The sequence below is a fragment of the Ursus americanus genome, chromosome 10 (assembly GCF_024610735.1).
Source record: "Ursus americanus isolate L20-20 chromosome 10, mUrsAme1.1.p, whole genome shotgun sequence".
In the NCBI taxonomy this organism is placed as follows: domain Eukaryota; kingdom Metazoa; phylum Chordata; class Mammalia; order Carnivora; family Ursidae; genus Ursus; species Ursus americanus.
Window position 1 is genome coordinate 71,503,142 of NC_142136.1, and position 24,511 is coordinate 71,527,652.

General features: G+C 38.3%; 1 long non-coding RNA gene across 1 annotated transcript in view; it reads left to right on the forward strand.

The window, feature by feature from the left end:
- The window catches only part of LOC148109386 (uncharacterized), a 28,594-nt gene extending 5,189 nt beyond the window's left edge, over positions 1-23,405 (forward strand). The window contains exons 2-4 of the long non-coding RNA XR_015725985.1: positions 17,746-17,814; positions 18,117-19,019; positions 19,324-23,405. This is a non-coding gene — a long non-coding RNA (uncharacterized LOC148109386). The remainder of the gene's footprint in view (positions 1-17,745; positions 17,815-18,116; positions 19,020-19,323) is intronic.
- Positions 23,406-24,511: the final 1,106 nt, after the last annotated feature.

The window sequence follows — 24,511 nt, forward strand, 5'->3', positions numbered from 1 at the left end:
AGGGATATTAGTACTTTTGTACCAGGCTTGAATAAAGTACTAAACAAAATCCATAACTTTTGCTTATTAAGCTAAAGTCACATCTCTATTTCTATTTTCATGTTTTCCCCTGTGAAGGGATTTTGATAAGGTACATGTTTTTTTATTCTGGTTTTCAGAGGACATTGGCAGTTTAACTCCAGCAGGACACATTTTCCAAGCTAGGAGGAAACATGGATCCATCCTCTATGTTTGAGGCTCTAGTGGGGAACTCCATATGAGTATCAATCAACTCCTTTTGATTTGCCCTTTGTCTTGGTAGACTGGTAGGAGAACAATTTCAAATGAGAACTGATTAGGAATTTCTAGTGTAGAAAGTATATAATGAGACTCCTCGTCTCCAGAGAAATGTCATTTTAGTGATAAGTAATGGGGACTGAAATACTATGAATAATTGAAAAACGCGAAGAATAATTACATAAAATAATCCTTTTTCCATAAAAATTTTCATCCGAGATCCCAAGAAGCCAGGGGCAGGGTAATGAACAAGGTAAAATCCGTTTTTTAATCAAAGAGGCAAAGATTGCATTGCACTCTTCCACAATTTGATTTTCTACCTGAAAATAGCGAAGCATAAACAGGCTTGTGATCATGTGAGTGGACATTCAGATGGAATCTCAGCCCTCAAAACAATGTCCTCATTGTCTGCATCCAGATTTTTCTGTTCCCAAATGCTGCTTTTTCCTCCAGCTTCGAAAATATCTTCAACTATCTTAGATGTTAAGGCCAGTACAATATGAGGAAGAACCTAGTCAGATATCAGAAGTGTTCAGACAGGAAAGGTGTTGCAGTGAGAATTGGGGAAGGCATTGCAGTGATTTATGGGAGCCCAACTATGTTTAGAAGTAAAGCACAATTTGGAAAAGTGGAAACAGGTATGATGTAGAGTTTCGTAGTAGGTAGTGGACTGTTGAACTTGTAGTAAATTCAGGGAGACTCATCAGTTGCGGTCAACAATCCTTACTCTTAATGATTGTTAGTTTTTATAGGTAATTCCATCACTTGGAGCTGTCCACATCTCTTCCTGGCAAACTTACATTTTGTATTTGTAACGAAGGAGGAGGTTCATGCTGTTCCCACACACATGCTTCATAATGATTTAGAGATGCAGGGCTGACAAATTTCATGTCTGTTGTTAGCTCTGATTGATTGATTGATTAATTGAGTATGGCTACCTGGACCTGACTTGAGATGTTTCTGAGGCCAATTCCAGGCTTATGGAAACGTAAAGATTATTAATGTCCAATGGGGGCTCACTGGAGAAAAAGACCTCCTAGGCCATATTCTTGTCACCTCTGGCTTAGATAACTGGTAGTAAGAGAAGTAGTTTTACTGGCAGAGTCAAAGGCTGGCCCAGACATGGAAACAGGTCAGAAGATAGTGTGGGGGCATGGCTTATGGCAGGGGTGGGCACTTCGCAAGAGGGTCCCTAAATCAAAGCTAAAAGGAAGATACCTTTTTCTACTTGGGTGGGGGAGACATGAGTTCTGGAGTCAGAGAGACTAGGTTCTATGTTCTATCACTTCCTAAAGCCTGTTTCTTTGTCCTTAAAGTGGAGGCACAGATACTGGTTCAGGAGGAGCTTGTATTTATAATTGCACAGGAGATAATGAATGTAGAACATCTTTTCCATTTTGTACAGCACTGACACGTGGTAAGTACAAAGCTTCCCGTCTCCCTTGGGCTCTTTTATAGCTTCTCATCTCATAGTCCAGGTGTTCTCAGAATCTTGTCTATGGACCCCCTGGGTGTCTCTGAGACCCTTGCAAGACAGTTGGGAGGTAAAATTATTTTCAGAATAGTGTTGAGACATCATTTTCCTTTTATACCACATTGGCATTTCTCTGATGATGCAAAAGCAATAATGGGAAAAACAGCCTAGAGTTTTACCATGAATCAAGGCGGTGGCACTGGTCATTATGGTACTTTTCACCACCATGAACTCTTAGGGTTAAAAAAAAAAGCCAGTTCACTTAATAATATGCTTGATTACGGCAGTAAAAATCATTAATTTTATTTGCTCTCCATCCCTGAGTACACATCTTTTTAATAAATTGTGTGTCACAAAATGGGAACCACACATAAGATACTTGTGCTATATAACCAGTACAATAATTGGGGGAAAAACACCTCTTTTCTGCTGTTAGAGTTGAAAGCTAAACTAACCACCACTTTGTCCCATTGAACACTATTTTTACTTGCAAGAACAACAGATAAACTATGGCTTGTCAGAGTTGTGTATTTGGTTGATATTTTCCGATAAATGAACTTAACCAGAGTAGTGCTACTTCGAGGGAAACAACTGGCAATGTTGTCAACGAAAATTTGATCTTTCAAATAGAAATTATAATTTTAGAAAACTTGTATCCACCACTGTGAGCCTGACAGCTTCCTACAACTTAGATACTTTTCTGATCAGATCATTGGGGATATGAACAAATAGTTTGTTTTATGTAATTAAATGTGTCAACATTTGGATTATCTGCCCGAGTGAGCCATATTTTCAGGTGACCAATCCATAATGTTGCAAAGCAAGGAATGGGAAGAGATCATTTGAAGTGTAAGACACACCAATAGATTTTAATGTATCAGTATGAAAAGGTCACCAATAGCATTTCAGATTTCACACTGCAACTGCTCTTAAAAAATCTGCCACTTGTTGAGTGTTGGTATAGTATCAAACAAGATTAGCCACAATTACCTGGAACAGTTATGAAAATACTCCTCCCTTTTATAGCATACCTGTGTGAGACTGGATTTTCTTCATGTACTTTAACCAAATAGCGTATGACAATAGATTCCATGCAGAAGCAGACAGGAGTGTCCGGCTGTTTTCCAGGGAGCTAGACCTTAAGGGTATCGCAAAATGTAACACAGTACCACACTTCTCACCAAATGGTGCAGCAAAAGAGAAATGCAAGGAAAAAAAATTTGCTTTGGAAAATATGGTTATCTGTCATAAAAAGATGTCATATTATATGAGGTTTTTATTCTTTTTAAATAAATTAATGAATATTCCTAGAAATTATTCATTTTAATTTCTAATATGGTAAATATCGATAGATAAAAATGCACATAAACAAAAAGTTCTGATTGGCCCCCATTCATTTTTAAGAAGTATAGGGGATCTGAGACCAAAAATGTTTAAGAACCCTGTCCTAGTCCGCTACTTCTGTTACTGCTGGGTCGGCTTTGACCTCCTGAGGAGAGCCAGGGATGTCACTGTAAGTTCTGGAAGTCATCTCCATTCGTAGCCAACTTTGACTATTATACTATTAAGGTGAGTCCCAGGTCAAAATATGCATGTTCCCATAGTAATCTTGCTTCTGCAGAGTTATTCAGGAACCTGGACACATGGAGTTATTTCCATTTTGCTTTGTGAATTCTGAACAAGCCCTGGTACAATTTTGCTGACTTGCCTTGAGCCGACAGTCTTCAATTTGTAATTTATCCTGTAATTAAACGGATTCTGCTTCACTGTTCCTCCGTCATGTCCTCAGATTGCCAGTGCAACTGCTTATTAGTCAAACAGGTCAAATTTTGTGGGAAAGTCAGGTGGGGAACTAGCACTTGGTTGTGCTTGTTAAGATTAATCTTGGAAACACTTTAAAAAGAAACCCACAAAAATTTTCTCAAAACAGTCTTTCTGGCTGTCAAATGAAATAGGTGAGCAATGAGGCTTCTGTCCTATGATAGATTCAAAGTTTTCTGCTGACCGTCTCAGTGTCCTGTCTCAGCCTCTGAACTATTACTCAGGTGCTTGGCTGTTGTCTGACGGAATAAGAAGAGTCTGTGGTTGAAATATTTTAACTACCGTACTTGTTGACAAAAGACTAAAACGTTTTTAGCCATTAGAAAAATTACTCTGGCTACAGTTTCCTTTATGCCAGGAATTATTGAAATAGGCTTTGGGGGGGGGACTGACAATAACTTTAACCATTATAATGAACCACAATGGCATCAAAGTATTTCTGCAAAATAATTGATACAAATGCTTTTAACGGTTTTAGCACTGGGATTTGTAGCTGAAACAGAAAATTACGTGAAGAACCTTTGGCAGACATCAGTTTAATGCTGCCAGTTTGCACTCAGCTTTCAAATGTTATGGACACAATTCCACTGTCACCTATTTGAACTAGTTTCCAGGTATCTGTAGCGCTTCAAGCTCCATTTCTGTGGTATTTGAAAGCTGATTTATGTGCATGAAATTGATAAGGTTCAATTTAAATCATTTGGTAGAATTCTACTTAATTTTAGTTGATCTAGGGGTAGGTACTGAAACTGAGGAGAGTGGTGTGCTGACTTTTGCACAGTGAATTTCAGAAAACTATCATGTAAGTTTCATAAAGGCAAGGACTTTGTCACTCTAGGCTTACCACTTTGTATTCAGTGCTTAGCACACAGTATTATAGTAAAGGCTCAAAAAATATTTGGAAACAGATGGAAAAGATGCAAATAGAAGGGAACAACAAGCTGACCCAACTGAATCAGTGTTAATATGGGTCATTTTAATCACATGAATGGAATTTTTAAAAAATGATCGTCTACAGTTGCAGAGTCTTGTACGGGAATGATTTGATATTTTGAATCCGCTAGAGATTAATAATAATCCAACTTAGTCTGCTGCCCAGCTGACTGGTTTCCTCAAGCCGTGCTCAGGGCATTTGACCATTCATTCATGGAGCATACATTCGTTGAGCACCTACTATGTGGCAGCATTGATCTAGGGCTGGAGATACAGGGGAATAAAACAGACAAAACCCCCTGTGCTCTTGAAGTTTACATTCTAATAGAAGAAAGATAATGAAGAGTATACTATGTACAGTATCATGTTACAATATATACATTATGACAGATGGAGACAAGTGCTATGGAGAAAAAAATAAAGCAGGAAAGAGGAGATGACGAGATGTTAAATTTAAAATAGAGCAATTAGAGAAGACCTGACTGAGAAGGGTATTTGAGCAAAGATCTGAAGAATACGAGGAAGGTAGTCATGCAGGTGTCTGAGAGAAGAGCATGTCAAGCAGAGAGAAGAGCAGGTGCATAGATCTTGTGGACAGCATGTCAGACATGTTTAAGCAACCTTGGGTTGGGGGTGTTTGATTGGACTGAAGGTAATCGAAAGGAGAAACAGACAATTCAAAAAATAATAGTTGGAGACTTCATTACCCCATCTCAATAATGGGTAGAACAACCAGACAAATTAGCAAGCATTTAGAACACTTAATACTATCAATCAACTAGACCTAACTGACATCTATAGAACATTTGAACAATAATAGCAAAATAGACCTCTTCTCAAGCACACATGGACCATTATCCAGGATAGACCATACAGTAGGACACAAAACAAGTATCACAAAATTTAAAATAATTGAACTCGTACAAAGTATGTTCTCAGTCCACAGGGGAACACAAGGAAAATTCTGGAAATCATAATCATGTGGAAATTAAATGACACACTATAAGTTATTAATTGGTCAAAGAAGAAATCATAATAGAAATAAGAAAATACTTTGAAATGAATGAAAATTAAATATAACAAAACATGAGATACAGTGAAAGCAGTGCTTATAGGGAGACTTATAGCTTAAATTCTTTTAAAAAATATTAAGGCATAATTGACTTGTAATATGTGAGTTTCAGGTGTACAACATAATGATTCAGTATTTGTATATGTTGTGAAATGATCACCACAAAAAGTCTGGTTAACATCTGTCACAATGCATCGTTAAAAAGATTTTGAAACACAGGATATCAAAATGAGAAATTACTATGATTGTATGTAATAAAAAGTAAACCTTGCTCTAATTGACATTTGACTAGAAGCTGGGAGAGAAAGAGGCCCTCAAATGCCAGAACCTTACATTCACTCATGCCTTCCTCAGTAGTATGCACCCCCTTCTCCATTCTCACTCTCTATACAAGCCAGAAGTAAGACAACTTACAAAAATTGTGGACTCCCTTCTTTATAAGATTCTCTGTGGTGTGACATATTTATTCATTAGTCTTTTACCAAGCATTTCATTACGTGCCTGCTTGATACTGGAAACCCCATTCCTGAAAGGGGAACAAAGTCTGTGTCTTTAGGGAAATTACATATTCTCCATGGAAACAGATAATAAACTAGTAATTAGGAGATGATTTAACGATAATCTTTATATGTGCCATGAATGACCAGCTGAGACTATGAGAACAACAGTAGCGCATGATCCTTCCTTATCCGGGAGATCTGGGAAGACTTGGCCAGAGGGGGTGGCATCAAGCTATAGGAGTAGGTGAGAGAACATTATTGGGACACATGTACTCGAACACATTTTGGATTATTACCTGATTTATATGATTATATCCATACCCTTGAGAAGTATACATTTTATCGGAGGCTACAAAACTGTGAATAAATTATTTTCACTCAGTAATATATGATCTAGGAAAAGGACCAACACATTTCTATGGCTAGGTAGATATTTAAGAAGAATTTGCTATATAAATAACAAATGTTGAATTTTTCGGCTTAGTAATATTTTTCCAGCTTGCTAATTGTTTTTTATTGTGTGTTGGTATGTTTAACAATCTGTGAAATGTGTACATGTTCCTATTTCTTGTGTGTCTGTGGATGTGGATTTTATCATGTTTAGAATGAAATACAGAACCACAAATTAAAGGAAATATATATTCCTGCTCAACATCAAGCACACCATACTTCCTTAGGCCCCCCCCTTTTTTTTTTAAGATTTATTTATTTATTTTGGAGCGAGAGAGCATGGTGGGGAAGAGGGAGAGAGAGAAAGGATCTCAAGCAGACTCCCTGCTGAACACAGAGTCCCATGTGGGGCTCCACGCAGCACTTGATGTGGGACTCGATGTGGGGCTCGATGTGGGGCCCGATCTCACCCTGAGATCATGACTTGAGCCAAAATCAAGCGTCGGACTCTCAGCCGACTGCGCCACCCAGGCTCCCCAATCCGTAGGCACTTTCTACAAAAAGTAGATACAAAATAAAATAGTTTGATTTTTGAATGAATGTGTAATATACAAAAGTAACCATCTGAAATCCTAAATTCTACATAGGTCAGTAAACTCCATGACTTCTTTTCTTTCCTTTTTTTAAGCAGTCGTATAGGTTGGTGTATTTATATTGGTAGAGAGACCTTGAAAATACCCACAGAATGACAGCTTCTCTTCAAGTCTTGAATTTGGGGTCAGGTGGGTTGTTTACAGTGGTCTTTACAACTTTTACCTGGGGGTAGCCTGAAGGTTTTGCCCGATTCTCCCTGTTGAGATCCCCTAGGCCACATCACACTTACATATATGCTCTTCTGGCTGCAAGCGCCAAAATCCCAATTTAAATGAGCTTAGACAAAAAAGTCAATTTCATAACCATGGAGGATGTTTGCTCCATTTGTTCTGAGCATCAGCCTCCTTGTTCTCTCTCGTGGCAAACCGTCTTCCAACACGTAATGGAAACATGACCGCTGAGAGCTCCTGAGCTTCTCAGCGGACCAAGTTGGCCCCCTGCAGAGAAACCATGTCAACAATCCAGGTCCTAAATCCAAGAGCAGTGGGAAAGTGCTCCTTAGGCCACAAGACTTCTAGACCCATCAACTGTGACAGGAGGAGGAGACACGTGTGTGTGAAGTTGTATCATGACTGTAGCTCCTGAGAGAACAATCTGGGCGGAAAGAAAGGGAACTGTTCTCAGAAGAAGGAGACAATCCTAGTAAACAAGCACATATGAATCTACTCTGGCATTACTGGGAGTCATAAGCCTGAGAGACTAGGAGTGAATGATGAATGAGGGACTCGTGTTGGACATTTTGTGTGAGGGAAAGGGGGAAAAGAAGGTCGGATTTCCCTGAGAGCGTAAGGAGACATGAGAAACTTCGGCTAAGACACACTGGGACATCCCCCGAAGCTGACCAATGTTACGCCTCATTTTCTTTCAAATACTTCAGTAAAACCCAGATGAAACAAATGGCAAGATGTTAATATTAAAACTAGGCAATGAATATAGGTGTTCATTGTTCTAGTCTTTCTGTATGTTTGAAAAGTTTTTCACTAACAAAAGAAAAAAGATTCCAAAGTGGATCTCGAAAAAGAAGTAAGCAGCTGGTGAGGGAAAGATTAGTCAGTAGGTGGAGCTAGCCTAGACTATGGAAACCATTTTACATATCAAAATAATGTGTCTGACAATAAGGTAAATACAAAAGGTAAAAACCCTCCTAAAGCACAAAAAGAAAAAAGGAGAAAGTAGAAAGAAATGAAGTGCTGCTCCGTGCTCCATCATGAATGAACTTCAGCAACTTTATGCTAAGCAAAGGAGACAGACACAAAAGGCCCTACATTGTACAATTCCATTCATATGAAATGTCTACAATAGCGAAATCCATAGAGACAGAAAGCATAAAGGGGTTTTCAGGGGCCACTTAACGAGTACAGGGTTTCCTTCTGGGGTGATGCAGTGCTCTGGAAGTAGACAGTGGTGATGGTCGTACAACACCGTGAATGCACTAAACGCAGCCAAATCGTACATTTAAATAAATACTGTACTCTTAAAAGGTGTTACTCTCTAAAGTTATATATTCAGTCTAACAACATTGCCATTTTTGAAATATTTTTGAAGAAGATTCTAAGGTATTTTTTTATTGTGAAATATACACAATATGAAATTTACCATTTAACCATGTATAGGAGCACGGTGGCATTAAGTGCATTTTCGTTGTTGTGCAACCATCACCACTGTCCAACTCCAGAACGTTGCCACCCTGCAGAGCTGAAACTGTCCCCACTGAACAATGATTCCCCATTTCCTCCCTCCCCCCAGGCTCTGGCAGCCACCATTCTGCTCTCTGTCTCTGTGATTTGGCTACTCCAGGTACCTGGTACAAATAGGATCATACAATATTTGACCTTTTGTGTCTGGCTTATTTCACTTAGCATGATGTTTTCAAGGTCTGTGCATGCTGCCACCTATGTAAGAATTTCAGTTCTTTTTATGGCCGAATAATACTGCATTGTATGAATATACCATTTTTGTTTGTCCATTCATTAGCAGACGGACATTTGGGTTGCTCCCACCTTTTGGCTCTTGTGACTACTGCAGCAATACACATTGACATACAAGGATCTGTTCAAGTTCCTGTTTTCAGTTCTTTTGGAATTCCACATAGGAGTGGAATTGCTGGGACGTTTATTAATTCTTTGTTTAACTTTTTGGGGAACCACCAAACTTTTCCACAGTGGCTGCATCATTTTACGCTCTTGCCAGCAATGTACTTTTATATCCTTGCCAGCAATTATTTGCCATTTTTTGTTGTTCTATCCATGCTAAAGGAATGAATGGTATCTCATTGTCGTTTTGGTTTGCATTTCCCTAATGACTGATGATGTGGAGGCTCTTCCCATGTGTTTATTGGCCATTGAAACACCTTAGTTGGAGAAATATCTATTCAAGTCCTTTGAGTGTTTTTAATTTGGGTTGTCAGTCTTTTTGTTGTGTGGTAAGTGTCCATATACTCTGGGTATATATGATTTGCAAGTATTTTCTCCCATTCCATCCATGGGTTGTCCTTTCACTTTCTTTCTTTTTTTTTTTCTTTAAGGAAATATATATGTACCACTACAGTAGAAATGGGGAAATTATAAGTTTGTGCAAACCATACTTTCCTGAAATGGATCCTCATTCCATATTCTTTTTAATACCAACTAACTGCTGCAACATTATTCCTGCATTTTCCAAAATGCAGCCAACATGGATACCTCTGCTACTCTGTTTTGGCCGCCATAGCTGCTGCTTCTCTCAGGAGAGCTTTCTTTTCTAAGGTCAGGCTTGTTAAAGACTCATTTCTTTCTTTCTTTCTTTCTTTTTTTTTTTAAGATTTTATTTATTTATTTGACAGAGAGAGAGACAGCCAGCGAGAGAGGGAACACAAGCAGGGGGAGTGGGAGAGGAAGAAGCAGGCTCTTAGTGGAGGAGCCTGATGTGGGGCTCGACCCCAGAACGCTGGGATCACGCCCTGACCCGAAGGCAGACGCTTAACCAGTGCGCTACCCAGGCGCCCCAAGACTCATTTCTTTTGACAGCCTTCTTGCCCTCAACAATCATTGAGATGCATCCTGCCGCTGTCAGGGCAATCATGACAAAGCTGATCTTCCCCCACATCTTGTTCTTGGCAGCATCAAGCATCTCAAAAGAGACAGTCTCTGGGATTTCATCTTCCTTTTTGAAGCCACCTGACCTATCAGGATCTTCCTCTCCCAAAACATAAGTTTGCTTCCTGGCGCTCTGCAGCTGGAAGTGTAGGATGGAGCTTTTAGACTGACTTGTGGTTTGGTGCAAAATCCACTTATTGTCTTCAAATCAGGATTTCTGGTAAGTCTTAGAGATGAGGAGACATCTCTTTCATATAACCTAAAATAACTTCCTACCGCCCTGTGCAGGTCATACAGGCTCCCCATGGCCGCCTACTCTACCGACCTGCCAGTGCCTTGTGGGTAGTGACAGCGCCGGCATGTTCAATGTCACCAAACGCCACCTGTCTTTTCACTTTCTTGATAGTATTTTTAGATGCACAAAAGTTTTCATTTTGATGCAGTCCAATTTGTCTATTTTTTCTGTTGTTCCTTGTGCTTTTTATTTTGTATCTAAGAAACCATTGCCAAATCCAAGGTCACAAAGATTTGCCTTTATGTTTTCTAAGAGTTGTATAGTTTTGGCTCTTACATTGAGGATTTCAGTACATTTTGTGATAATTTTTACATGTGGTGTAAGGTAAGAGTCCAATTTCATTTTTTTACATTTAGCTATCTTATTGTCCAAGCACCATTTATTGAAAAGAGATTTTTTTCCTACTATGTGATCTTGGCATTCCCAACAAAAGTCAGTTGACAAAGATGTATGGGCTTATTTTTGGATGCTCAGCTCTATCCCAGTGATCTACACTGGTACCACACCGTTTTGATCACTGTGGCTTTGCAGTAAGTTTTGAAATAGGAAAATCTGCGTCTTTCAACTTTGACCTTATTTTTCATGATTGTTTTGGTTATGTAGAGTCCCTTGAAATTTCCCAAAGATTTTAGGATCAACTTCTATTTCTGGAGAAAAAGGCAGTTGGAATTGTGATAAGGATTACACTGAATTTGTAGATCCCTCTGGGAATTATTACCATTATTAATAATATCAAATCTTCCAAACGAACACAAGAAGGCTTTCCATTTATTTAGGTCTGCTTTTATTTCTTTCAAGAATGTTTTGTAGCATGCAAGTCTTGAACCTCCTTGATTAAATTTATTGCTAAGTATTTTATTCTTTTTGATGGTTTTATAAATGAAATTGTTTCCTTACTTTGTTTTTAGGCTTGTTCATTGCTGGTACATAGAGAAATACATCTAATTTTTTATGTTGATATGGAATTCTGTAACTTTGCTGAAGTCAATCATCAGCTCTAAACTTTTTTGTGTGTGGATTCTTTATGAGATACTATATAAAAGAGCATGTCATCTATGAGTAGTTTTACTTGCTCCTTTCCTATTTGGATGCCTTTATTTCTTTTTCTTGACCCATTTATCTGGCTAGGACTAGTGCAATGTTGAGTAGAAGATGGGGAAAGTGGGCAATTTTGCCTTGCTCCTGATCATAGGGGGATTCTTTTCAGACTTCACCATTGTGTATAATGTTAGCTGAGGGTTTTCAAAAATGCCCTTTATCGTGTTGAGGAAGTTGTCTTCTGTTCCTGCCTTTATGAGTGAGTGCTTTTATCATGAAAGTATGTTGAATAGTGTTGAGCCCTTTTTCTTTATCAATTGAGATAATCATGAAGTCCCCCCATTCTATTTATGTGCTGTATTTTATTAATTGATTTTCAAACGTTGAACCACTCTTGCAATCCTGGGATGAATGAAATCCAGGACTCTGTTTGGATTCTGTTTGTTAGTAGTTTGTTGAGGATTTTTGTATCTATATTCATAAGGGGTACTGGTCTGTAATTTCTTTTTCTTATGATAGCCCCATGTGGCTTTAGTATTAGGGTAATGCTGCCTGATAAAAAGGATTAGCAAGTGTTCCCTTCTGTACTATTTTTTGGAATATTTTGAGAAGGATTGTTGTTAATTTTTCTTTAAATATTTGGTAGACTTCACCAGTGAAACAAGCCATCTGTTTCTGGCCTTTTCTTTTTGGGAAATTTCTTAAATACTGATCAAATCTCTTCACTTGTTATAGATTTGTTAAGATTTTCTATTTCTTCTTGAGTCAGTTTTGGTAGTTTTATCTAGGTTCTCTGCTCTGCTGGAGTCTGATTGTTCATAGTATTTTTTTTTATTAGTTTCAGAAGTAGAATTTAGTGATTCATCAGTTGTATACAACACCTAGTGCTCATTACATCAAGTGCCCTCCTTAACGCCCATCATGCAATCATCCCTTTCCCCCATCTACCTCCCCACCAGCAACCCTCAGTTTGCTTCCTAGAGTTCAGCATCTCTTATGGTTTGCCTCCCTCTCAATTTTCATCTTATTTTATTTTTCCTTCCCTTCCCCTATGTTCATTTGTTTTGTTTCTTAAGTTCCACATATGAGTGAAATCTATGGTATTTGTCTTTCTCTGACTGAGTTATTTCATTTAGCAAAATGGCCTCTAGTTCCTCTAGTTCCACGTTGTTGCAAATGGCAAGATTTCATTCTGTTTGTTGAGTAATATTCCCTTGTATATCTATACCACATCTTCTTTATCTATCCATTTGTCAATGGACATCAGGGTTCTTCCCATAGTTTGACTATTGTGGACATTGCTGCTACAAACATTGGGGTGGACGTGTCCCTTTGAATCACTATGTTGGTATCCTTTGGATAAATACCGAGCAGTGCAATTGCTGAGTTGTAGGGTAGCTCTATTTTTAAATTTTTGAGGAACCTCCATACTGTTTCCCAGAGTGGCTATTCATCGTATGTTATAATACTTTTTATTTCTGCAGTGTTAGTAGTTATGTCCCCACTTTCATTTCTGATTTTAGTAATCTGAGCCTGCTCTCTTTTTTTCTTGGTCTTCTGGTTTGAAAATTTGTCAATTTTGTTGAACTGTTTTCAAAGAACTAGCTTTTGGTTTCCTTGATTCTTCCTGTTATTTTTCTATTCTCTATTTGGTTTATCTCCACTCTAATCATTATTATTTCCTTTCTCCTTCTAGCTTTGGATTTACTTTGCTTTTATTTATCTAGTTTCTTAAGGTGTACAGTTAGTTTATTGATTTGAGATTTTTTTTCTTTTTTAACATAGGCATTCACAGCTATATGTTTCCCTCTGGGTTCTGGTTAACTGCATTCCATAAATTTGGGATATGTTGTGTTGTCATTTTCATTTGTCTCAAAGTAATTTCTAATTTGTCTTGTGATTTGTTTGTTGACCTAATTGTTGTTTAAGAATGTGTTTAGTTTTCATGTAATTTAAAAATTTCCAGATTCTCTTCTGTTATTGATTTGAAGTTTTATTTTATTATGATCAGATTAGATACTTTTTTTGATTTTAATTTTTTAAAATTTACTAAGTCTCCTTTTGTTGCTTAACATATAGTCTACTCTGGAGAATGTTTCATATACACTTGAGAAGAATGTGTATTCTACTGTTTTTGAATGGAGTGTTTTGTGTATGTCAGTTAGTTCTGACTGGCTTGTAGCATTGTTCAAGTCTTCTATTTCCTTGATGATCTTTTGTCTAGTTGTTCTATCCATTATTGAAAATGGTATATTGACATCTCCAACTGTTATTATAGCACTGTCTATTTCTCCATTTAATTTTGTCTGTTTTTGTTTCATATATCTTGTGGCTCTCTTATTAGGCATTTTTATTGGGTGCTTCATATGCTTTGGAGCTACTTTATTAGGTTTCCTATCTGGATGTCCTTTATATTTTGGAGCTTTTTTATGTGGGAATCTTTTATTAGATATAATCGTTATATCTTCTTGGATGGATTGATGCTTATATCAATATATAATGTCTTTGTTTTTCTCTTGTAATAATTTTTTTCCTTAAGGTCTACTTTATCTGATATTAATATAGCTACCCAACCTTCTTTTGATTACGATTTACATAGAATCTTTTTCCATCTTTTCATTTTCAACCTACTTGAGTCTTTGGATCCAAAATGAATCTCTTGTAGAGACTATATATTTGGATCATTTTAAAATTTAATTAATTTAATTATGTCAATGTCTATCTTCTCATTGGAGAGTTTAATACATTTCATTTAATGTGATTATTGATAAGAAAGTACTTACTCTGCCTATTTTGCTATTTGCTTTCTATATGTTTTATACCATTTTTGCTCCTCAATGCCTCATTCATGCCTTCTTTTGTGTTTAACTCTTTCCTATTGCATTGTTTTGTTTCTCTTCTCATTTCTTCACCTAAATAACATTTTAGTTATTTTCTTAGTGATTACCCTGGGGCTTAATTGTTAACAATTAACATTGTTATTTATAACAATCTGGTTTGAATATATGCTAAGTTAGTTTCAATAACCTTGGTCCTGGGGTGCCTGTGTGATGCAGTCGGTTGAGTGTCAGACTCTTGGTTTTGGCTCAGGTTGTGATCTCGGTGTCATGAGTCCAAGCCTCATGTTGGGCTCCACATGGAGTCTGCTTGAGAGTCTCTCTCCCTTACCCTCTGTCCCTCCCACTCATGCTCTCTCTCTCTCTCTCTACAATAAGTAAATAAATCTTAAAAAAAAAAAGCTTTGCTCTATGTAACTCCATATATGTTATGTCCCCCTTTTATATCGATATTGTCACAAATGGTATTTTTCTACATTGTGTGCTGGTTAACATAGATATACAATTATTGTTTATGCATGTGTCTTAAATCATATGTGAAAAAGAAAAACCAAGAAGTTACAAACCAAAAATATAATGATGGTGGTTTTTGTATATATGTATGTAGTTACCTTTACTGGTGGTCTTTACATCTTTATAAGGCTGCAGGTTACTGTGTATTGTCCTTTTATTTTAGCCTAAAGGACTCACTTTAGCATTTCTCGTAGGGCTGATCTACTACTGACAAATTTCCTCAGTTTTTGTTGATCTGGGAATGTCTTAATTTCTATTTCATTGTTGAAGAATGGTTTTGTCAAATATAGAACTCTTGTCTGACAGTTTTTCTCTTTCAGTAATTTAAGTTTGTCATCCCCTGCCTCTGGCCGCCATAGTTTCTCATGAGAAATCAGCTGTTAATTTTATTGATAATCCCTTGTATCTGAGGAGTTGTCTCTCTCTTGCTGCTTTCAAGATTCTCTCTTTGTCCTGGGATTTTGACAACTTGGTTATATGTCTTAGTGTGTATCTCTTAGATTTTATATTACTTGGAGTTCATTGAGCTTCTTGGGTGAGAGCTTCATGTTTCACATCAAATTTGGGAGTCTTGGCCATTATTTCTTCAATTGTTCTTTCTGATCCTTTCTCTTTCTTCTTACCTTCTGAGGACATCTATTCTGTGTATATTGGTGTGTTTGATGGTATTTCACAGGTCTCTTGGACTCTGTCCATTTTTTTCATTCTTTTTTCCTTCTGCTCCTCAGGCTGGATAATCTCATATTCACTGGGTCTTTCTTCTGTCTACTCAGATCTGCTCTTGAAACTCTAGTCAGTTTTTCATTTCAGTGATTGCACTCTTCAACTCCAGAATTTTTATTTGATTCTTTTTTTGTAATTTTTATATCTTTATTAATATTTTCCATTTGGTAAGACATCATCCTCCTAGTTCCTCCCCCCCCCCCAATGGTTTCTTTAGCCATTTGAACATATTTAATACAGTTGACTTAAAATTTTGTATGTTAAGTCCAATGTCTGGGCTTCCTCAAGAACTGTTAATTTCTTTCTTCCTACAAATGGTTCTTTCTTTTATTCTTTCACATGTAATTTTATAATCATTCACTGAAAACTTGATATTTTTAATTTTATAATGTGGCAACTTTGGAAATCACTTTTCCCCTCTCTCTCCATGATATGTTGTTACTGTTTGTTGTGGTTGTTGTTGCTTGTTTTTTAAATGACTTTTCTGAATGAATTTTTAAAGTATACTTTTTGTCATGTGTGGCCACTTAAGTTTCTATTCCATTAGCTTACTAGTCAGCTAGCGGTTAGGCAAAGATTTCTTTTAATGCCTGGAGCCAAACAACAACAACACTAAAAACCCTTTTTAGTCTTTTCAGATGGGCTCTATGTTGTGCCGCTGCTTTGATATTTGGCCAGGCCATTTACTTCCTGCTTGCATGGAGCTTGAAGATCAGCCAGTGGTGAGGGCTTTAAATCCTCTCAGGTCTTTTCTGAGCACATATCCAGCCCAGGCATATATGTGGCCTTCTAGATTCTCTGGATTAAATGGGAACATTTAAAAGCCCTTAATCCCCAGAATATGCCCTTCTCCATCCTCTTTCTTCCCAGTATTTTGGCTTTTCTATTGCTTGCCCTAATGTTATCCTTTGCTATAGGTGGCAGCAGCTTACACATTTGCCTTTAAATGTTTTTGGCTGGGGCACCTTGGTGGTTCAGTCGTTAAGCATCTGCCTTTCCTGGGATCGAGCCCCAGATCAGGCTCCCTGCTCGGTGGGGAGCCTGCTTTTCCTGCTCCTTCTGCTTGTGCTCTGTCTCTGTCAAATAAATATAATCTTAAAATAAATGTTTTTGGCAAATGTCATCCAGGAAGCCACCTCGGAACTGAGGCATGTGAGACAAAGGCAAGTCCTTGAGCAGAGCCTTCAGGGAGCTACCAGAGAACTCAGGGAGCTACTTCGGGTCAGAATGTAGATCCACAATTATTTGAGAGTAAGATCGGTGTTGGTTCCTCTGGTACCAGTAATTTGCACCAGGAAAACGGGCTTCTGTCTTCAAGTCTGCAACTGAGTTGGGGAGTGGGGGATGTATCGAGGTAAGCTAAAATGCCAGAGAGCTCTCTTACTGAAATTCAGCTTATTTCCTTCATTAAACTTTCCCCTGGTTGCTGAGAGGTTTTGTTGTTGTTGTTGTTTTTTAAATTAGATTCTGGAGTTCTGAAGAAGTTCACTGTGACTATTTTTGCCACTGTCCATTGCTTTTGTAGAGGGATGAAACTTTGGAGTTCTCTACTCTGCTATTTTCACAGATGTCTGTCCAATGGAGAGAGTGGGTGATATGGCTGTGATATTACTGATTCTAAGAAAAGGGTAGCATCCAGTCCAGATCCCTTCAGGCTTCTCTGAGGGTCTTCAGATTTGGATGCCTGAGAAGATCTGTGGCTGAAGCCTGGAAAGCATTGACCTGCACCTTTCGTGGGGTCTACTTTGAGGAACCCTATCCTATAATGTATGCATACAGCTTCTGTCTAAGGTGACTTGATTCCTTGGTGATACAGACTGACAAAAGGCTTTTCACACTCAAAGTGCTTTCAGTTCTCCCAGAATAAATTAATTCAGGAAAACCTGGCAACAGGACATTTGGTGAGCCTTTTCAGAGAGTTGGACTCCAGAATACAGCACTGAACATGGGTGTTAGGATTGCAAACTTCATGTGACCATAACAGAAAACTCAGAAAAGAATCTATCTCTTCCGCTTATCTGAACTATTTTGAAAACCTCTGCTTGACATCTTTCAAACAACTTATGCTTCACCTGCCTATAGCATTTGGTGAGAAAGAACCAGGATGGGCTATTCATTTGTCCTCTGTATCTTGACATTTTTCAGATACAGAAGATCCAGAGCAGCATGGCCCTTGGGAGGCTGGTGACTGAGACCAGGGTCCTCATGCCTGTGGTAAGCATTTGATTCTATATGCTCAGATTCTATGGGTCTATATGAATTTGGATCCACTAACCACCAATAACTGTCTCACATTCTCTGAGACATGTGGGGTGTCAAATGTGGGTATGTCTGAGGGAGTCTGACAGAGAATACTGAGACATTCCTCTCTGCTGCTTGTGTCCTGGCTTCCCCGTTTCACTTCTGGCTACGACTATTGGAAGATGGAAGTTGGCGGGGGAGGGGGGAGTAGAAATGGGGTACAGGTGTTTGCTTGGAGTCTGCACATTGTCAAGGAACATTCCCTATGTCTTCAGAGCTTGGATTCCGAGTTGTGAGCCTCAGAGGAGGATATGAAGTTGTGTTGACTGAACCCAGTACCATTCTTCACATGAACCTAAGCTTGCAGGTTGTGGACATGTTCCAGGTTTGACCTAAAAGCCAATTCATTTTGTGATGCCCCTGATGGTTTCCATCTCTACGCTTTAAAAAATGTGTTTACCTCAGGGCCTTTGCATCAACCTCGTGTCCTAGGACCCCCAGGCAAGGGTGAGAACGTGAAGATCTGTCCCAGGGGAGCCACAGATATTGCAGTTTGGCCACAGTCACCCTAAGAAGACATGTAAACTCTGTCCAAAATAAAAAGCAAATGGGAGAAAACTGCTGACTCATATAGACCCAAGATCTTTTATTATTACAGATGTTTATAAGGTTGAGAATACTGAGTTTTTTTTTTCTATTGATAAGGAAGCCTTTGGATTTAAAAAAAAATTGCTAAAGTAAGTCATTAATTTAATGACTGACTTAATTCTTACTGTGAGGTTTTGCTTATGTCGAGACAGAACAAACCAAAGAGCATTATAAGTGTGGCTTTGTTTCCTCTTACATGTTTCTGAGAGGACATATCCATGAACTGCTGCTTTAGGAGGAAACCAAGAGCTCATTCGTGGACAGTATCCAGGATGAATCTGTGTAAAATGCCAATGAAAATACTCCCAGTCAAAACATGAGGTGTGTGGGTGAGCTGTGAACAAAGAAAACGTCATCACATTGAAAGCTTGAAGTACCAAGCAAGAAAGATGACCAATAACCAAATGAAGCATCTGGCTTAGCAAGACAAAGGAGGGCTCAGAGACAGAAGATTTTAAAAGGGAAAGTACTTGCAAAGAACACAAGGAAGTCAGACTTCAGAAGGATTCACTCCCCAAATAGAGGACCCGGTAAGTATTTGATCAAATAAACCACAAAGTTATCAAGGTTTGCAAGTTTATATTAGTGTGTTAATTCTGGCAATAGACAACTTCCTTACATGACTACAGTCATAAAGACCAAGACGTATTCTCAGATATCAACAACAAAATCAAGGGTAGAATTGCTTTTGTTTGGAAACCAGGTTTATAGGCTATTCAATATTTGAATAGCTTGGTGGCCCAAGCCAGTTAGGGTGGCCCTGTTATTTTTATCTTAGAATACAAAGTGCTTTACTTTTTTTTTTTTTAAAGATTTTATTTATTTATTCGACAGAGATAGAGACAGCCAGCGAGAGAGGGAACACAAGCAAGGGGAGTGGGAGAGGAAGAAGCAGGCTCATAGTGGAGGAGCCTGATGTGGGGCTCGATCCTGGAACGCTGGGATCACGCCCTGAGCCGAAGACAGACGCTTAACCGCTGTGCCACCCAGGCGCCCCCAAAGTGCTTTACTTTTATCCCAGTTGCTATCTACGAAGTGCTCATTTATGTTGGAAACAGCGTAATGTGTCGGTGTTGTCTTCCTGTATCCCTCCTTTGGTCAAGTTCCTGCCATTAAGGTGTGGGTTTGACGGAAGAGTTATCTTGTAGTTGTTTTTAAGTTCAGTATCATTAAGTGGCTGTTTTGTGTTATTTGATGTATTTATATAGGAGTAACTAGAGTTGTTCTCACAGAAAGTCCTTTTAACGGTTATCAAAACTGCAGTCACATAAAATGGAGGCCTAGAAGTACACTTTTGGGGGGGGATTTTGTTCAGCCCTTAGGGTTATAATTTCCTGTTATGTTCAGAAGTATTTTATTGCCCTCATCAGATCTGCTGGCATTGAGAACTGAGAAACTAATTCACTCTACCAGGTCAAGCTGAAGTAACTATGACTCTGAGGGTCCCCATGTTGGTTACTGTTCTTGGCCTGCAAGGAAGTGAGGCTCAAAATATGTGTAAAGGGAGGATCTCGTAAGCCATAGAGCAGACACCAGGCTAGTTTTCCTGGATGAAATTTGTGGATATCTTTTCCACATGTGAATCAGATCTAAAGAGTGGGTTTTGATACTTAATTCCAGAAGGATTAAATATTTTAATGTACAAAGGTGAGACCTTTAAACATTTAGAAATAGAAGACTATGTTTTTTATCTTTATGTAAGGAAAAAGTACTTAAGACATAAAAAGCTTTAATCAGAAAGATCGACACCTCTGCCCTTGTTAAAATTAAGAAATTCTGTTCATTGAGAGACACCAACAAGGAAGGGTAAAAACAATCTACGGACTTGGAGAAGATATTTGCAATGCCTGTAGCTGATGAAGAAGGTAGTGTTCGGAGTAATCCTATAAAACAAACAGAAAATGACAACCGATGGAAAAACTGTCCAAACAGAGATTTCACAGGAAGAAGAAACACAAAAGGTGAATACACATGAAAAATTACTCAACTTCTTTAGTAATGAAGGAAACACAAATCCAGACTGTAATGATGCAGCCCATAAAACCCACTAAAGGAGCTGAAGTTAAGAAGTTGTATAATTACAAGTCTCAAAGATGAGTAGAAACTCTTACACACTGCTGATGGGATGATAAATATACACATCCACTTTGGACACAACATGTTAATATCTTGGTAGTTGAACACTCACATACCCTATAATCCAGCAATTCCACCAGGACACACGACTTTTGCGTGTGTGCATAGGGCGACATCCATAAGGATGTTTGTGGCAAGAGTAAAATGTCATATTTCTTTTTTTTTAAATGATTTTTTATTATATTATGTTAGTCACCATACAGTACATCCCCGGTTTCCGATGTAAAGTTCGATGATTCATTAGTTGCATATAACACCCAGTGCACCATGCAATATGTGCCCTCCTTACTACCCATCACCGGTCTATCCCATTCCCCCACCGCCCTCCCCTCTGAGGCCCTCAGTTTGTTTCTCAGAGTCCATAGTCTCTCATACTTCATTCCCCCTTCTGATTACCCCCCTTCTTTATCCCTTTCTTCCCCTACCGATCTTCCTAGTTCTTATGTTCCATTGATGAGAGAAATCATATGATAATTGTCTTTCTCTGCTTGACTTATTTCACTTAGCATTATCTCCTCCAGTCCTGTCCATGTTGCAGCAAATGTTGAGAACTCGTTCTTTCTGATAGCTGAGTAATATTCCATTGTATATATGGACCACAACTTCTTAATCCAGTCATTTGTTGAAGGGCATCTCAGCTCCTTCCATGATTTAGCTATTGTGGACAATGCTGCTATGAACATTGGGGTGCATATGGCCCTTCTCTTCACTACGTCTGTATCTTTGGGGTAAACACCCAGTAGTGCAATGGCTGGGTCATAGGGTAGCTCAATTTTTAACTTTTTAAGGGACCTCCACACTGTTTTCCAGAGTGGCTGTACCAACTTGCATTCCCACCAACAATGTAGGAGGGATCCCCTTTCTCCACATCCTCTCCAACAATTGTTGTTTCTTGCCTTGTCTATTTTTGCCCTTCTAACTGGCGTAAGGTGGTATCTCAGTGTGGTTTTGATTTGAATTTCCCTGATGGCTAATGATTTTGAATAAAATGTCATATTTCTACCTTCCTTTCTGAAAGCATTAGATAGATGCAGAGGTCTGCATCTCCTCCCCAGGGCTGAAGTCACCTAGAAGGTTCATTCTACGTAATACCTTGGGGGAAGTGCTTAAGAATGAACAAAGAAGATGTTCATACAACTACCCATTCTTTTTTTATTCTGGATAATTTTAAATATCATCCGACTGGCAAGTCACCTCCAATAAAATATAAACTGAAAATAGATGTTTCTTCTTCCTTGTCTAGACTATTTAATTTTGTTCTCCTGTGCTATTGTCTAGTTCCAAAAGCAGCAGCTTAGTGTGAAATTTGTGGGAAGGATGCTATTCAGAGTTTAACTTCATTATGTAGTAACCCAGTGAAAATCCAGCAGAAAGAATATAGATATTTCCAGAAAATGCTAAAAACTATTCAAAAAGTGAAGAATTCATAGACGTAATTTCTCTAAAATAGAACATTCAATCTTTACAGTTGGAAATTGAATAAATGAATGGATGATGGAATGAATGGTTGATTCAAAATGCATCATTAGTGAATTGGAAATAATAGACTATGTCACTTGGTCCTAAAAGTATTCCTCTAAGGAATTGTTAAGAATATATGGGAGACTTTAAAAAAATAATACCCAAGCTCTAGTTAAATTGAATCAGAATCTCTAGAAGGACTTAGCCGTTAGTATTTCTTAAAAGCCCCAGGTAATTCTAAACTGTAACAGCTTTGTGAACCACAGAGCCATGGCCTGTGCTCCAAGTGGGGTCCAAAGACAACATCATCTGGGATGTTGTTAGAATTTAGGATCTTGGCCCTGATCCAGGCCTATTAAATCGAAGTCTACAGTTTGACCAAGTCCCCAGGTGATGTGGGAGTTGGAGAAGCTCTGGGTGGTCAGAATTGCTTTCCTTCCCGCATGCCATCTTGCTACATCTTCGATCAGGAGATTGGGGAAAGGTCTTTCTTTTTCAAGATTCTTGTTCCCACTTTAATCCGGAAGCAGCTCAAATTACCGTTTTGGTAAATCTGATCATACAAATAAACAGGTACACGGAAAGGGCTCAACATCACTCATCAGAGAAATGCAATCCAAACCACAATGAAATATCACCTTACACCAGTTAGAATGGCTCGTATCAAAAAGACAAGAAATAACAAATATTGACAAGGATGTGGAGAAAAGGGAACACTCGTGCACTGCTGGTGGAGATATAAATTGGCACAGCCACTATGGAAAACAGTAAGGAGGTTCCTCAAAAAAAAAAAAAAAAAAAAACAACTACCGTATGATGCAGCAGTGTCACTTCTGGGTATTTATTTGAAGGAAGTGAAATACTAACTTGAAAAATACATGCACCCCTATGATCATTGCAACATTGTTTATCATAGCCAAGACTTGGAAACAACCTAAGTGTCCATCGATGGATGAATGGATAAAGAAAAAAAATATATAAAATTCATCCAAAACAAAAGAAAATCCTGCCATGTGTGACAACATGGGTGGATCTTGAGGACATTATGCCAAGTGAAATAAGCCAAACAGAGAACGATAAATCATATATGACCTCACTTATACATAGAACCTAAAAAAGAAAAAAACAAAACCAAATTCACTAAGAAGAGATTGGTGATTGCCAGAGGAAGCGGGTAGGGGGTGGGAGAAATGGGTGAAGGGGATCAAAAGGTACAGTCTTCCAGTTATAAAGTAAATAAGCCCTGGGCTGTAAAGTACAGCACGGTGACTATAGTTAACAGTACTGGATTGTGTATTTGAAAGTTCCTAAAGAGTAAATCTTAAAAGTTTTCATCACAAGAAAAAAAAACTGTAACTGTGTGTGGTGATAGCATTAAATAGATTTCTTGTGGCAATCATTTTGCAACATATACTTCTATCAAATCCTTATGTTGTAAACCAATATAATTTTATATGTCAATTATATCACACTTTTATTTTTTTAAAAGGTTTTATTGATTTAAAAGAGAGAGTACAGGGGGAAGGGCAGAGGGAGAGAATCTCAAGCAGACCCCACACTGAGCACAGAGCCCAACGCAGGGCTCAATCTCACTATGCTGAGATCGTGACCTGAGCCAAAGTCAGGAGTTGGAGGCTTAACTGACTGAGCGACCCAGGCACCCCTATGTCTCATTTTTAAAAAATAAAGAATCTACATTCCATCTCCTGGTGGGAAAAGTCAGTATCTCCAAGCTAACCTTGAGCAAAAGTGCCAAGTAGTAGAATCATCCTGTCCAGCTGCTCCAACAGTCTCACCCCCATCCCAGGATGACTTTCCTTTGAACCCTGCTTTAAGCCTCAGTGCTTTATATTTTTACACTGATTGCTAAAGATTAAGAAAAAATGTTTATTATGGAAAACTTCAAACATACATGAAATAGTCTCGTATAATGAACCATCATGTACTACTGACCCAGCAGCAATAATTACCAGCTCATGGCTAATCTTGTTTCATCCATGCCAGCACCCATTTCCTCCTCTTCTAAATTATTCTGAAGCAAATCCAATCATTAGCTCATTCATCTATAAATATTTGGATGTGCATCTCTAAAGGACATAACCTAAATACCATTGTGGCACTTTAAAAAATGAACAGCAACCCCTTAATACCATCAATATCTAGTTACTGATCACATCTCCCCAATTGTCTTATTATTTTTTTCATATGTTGAAACTCTAACCCTCAGTGTTTCTGTATTTCGAGATATAGTCATAAGGAGGAAATAAGGTTAAGTGAAGCCATTAGAGTGGGACCCTGAACCAGTAGGATTGTTGTCCTTATAAGAAGAGGAAGATTCTATGTCAATTATATCTTAATAAAGCTGGGGGGAGGGGCGCCTGGGTGGCTCAGTCATTAAGCGCTGCCTTCAGCTCAGGGCATGATC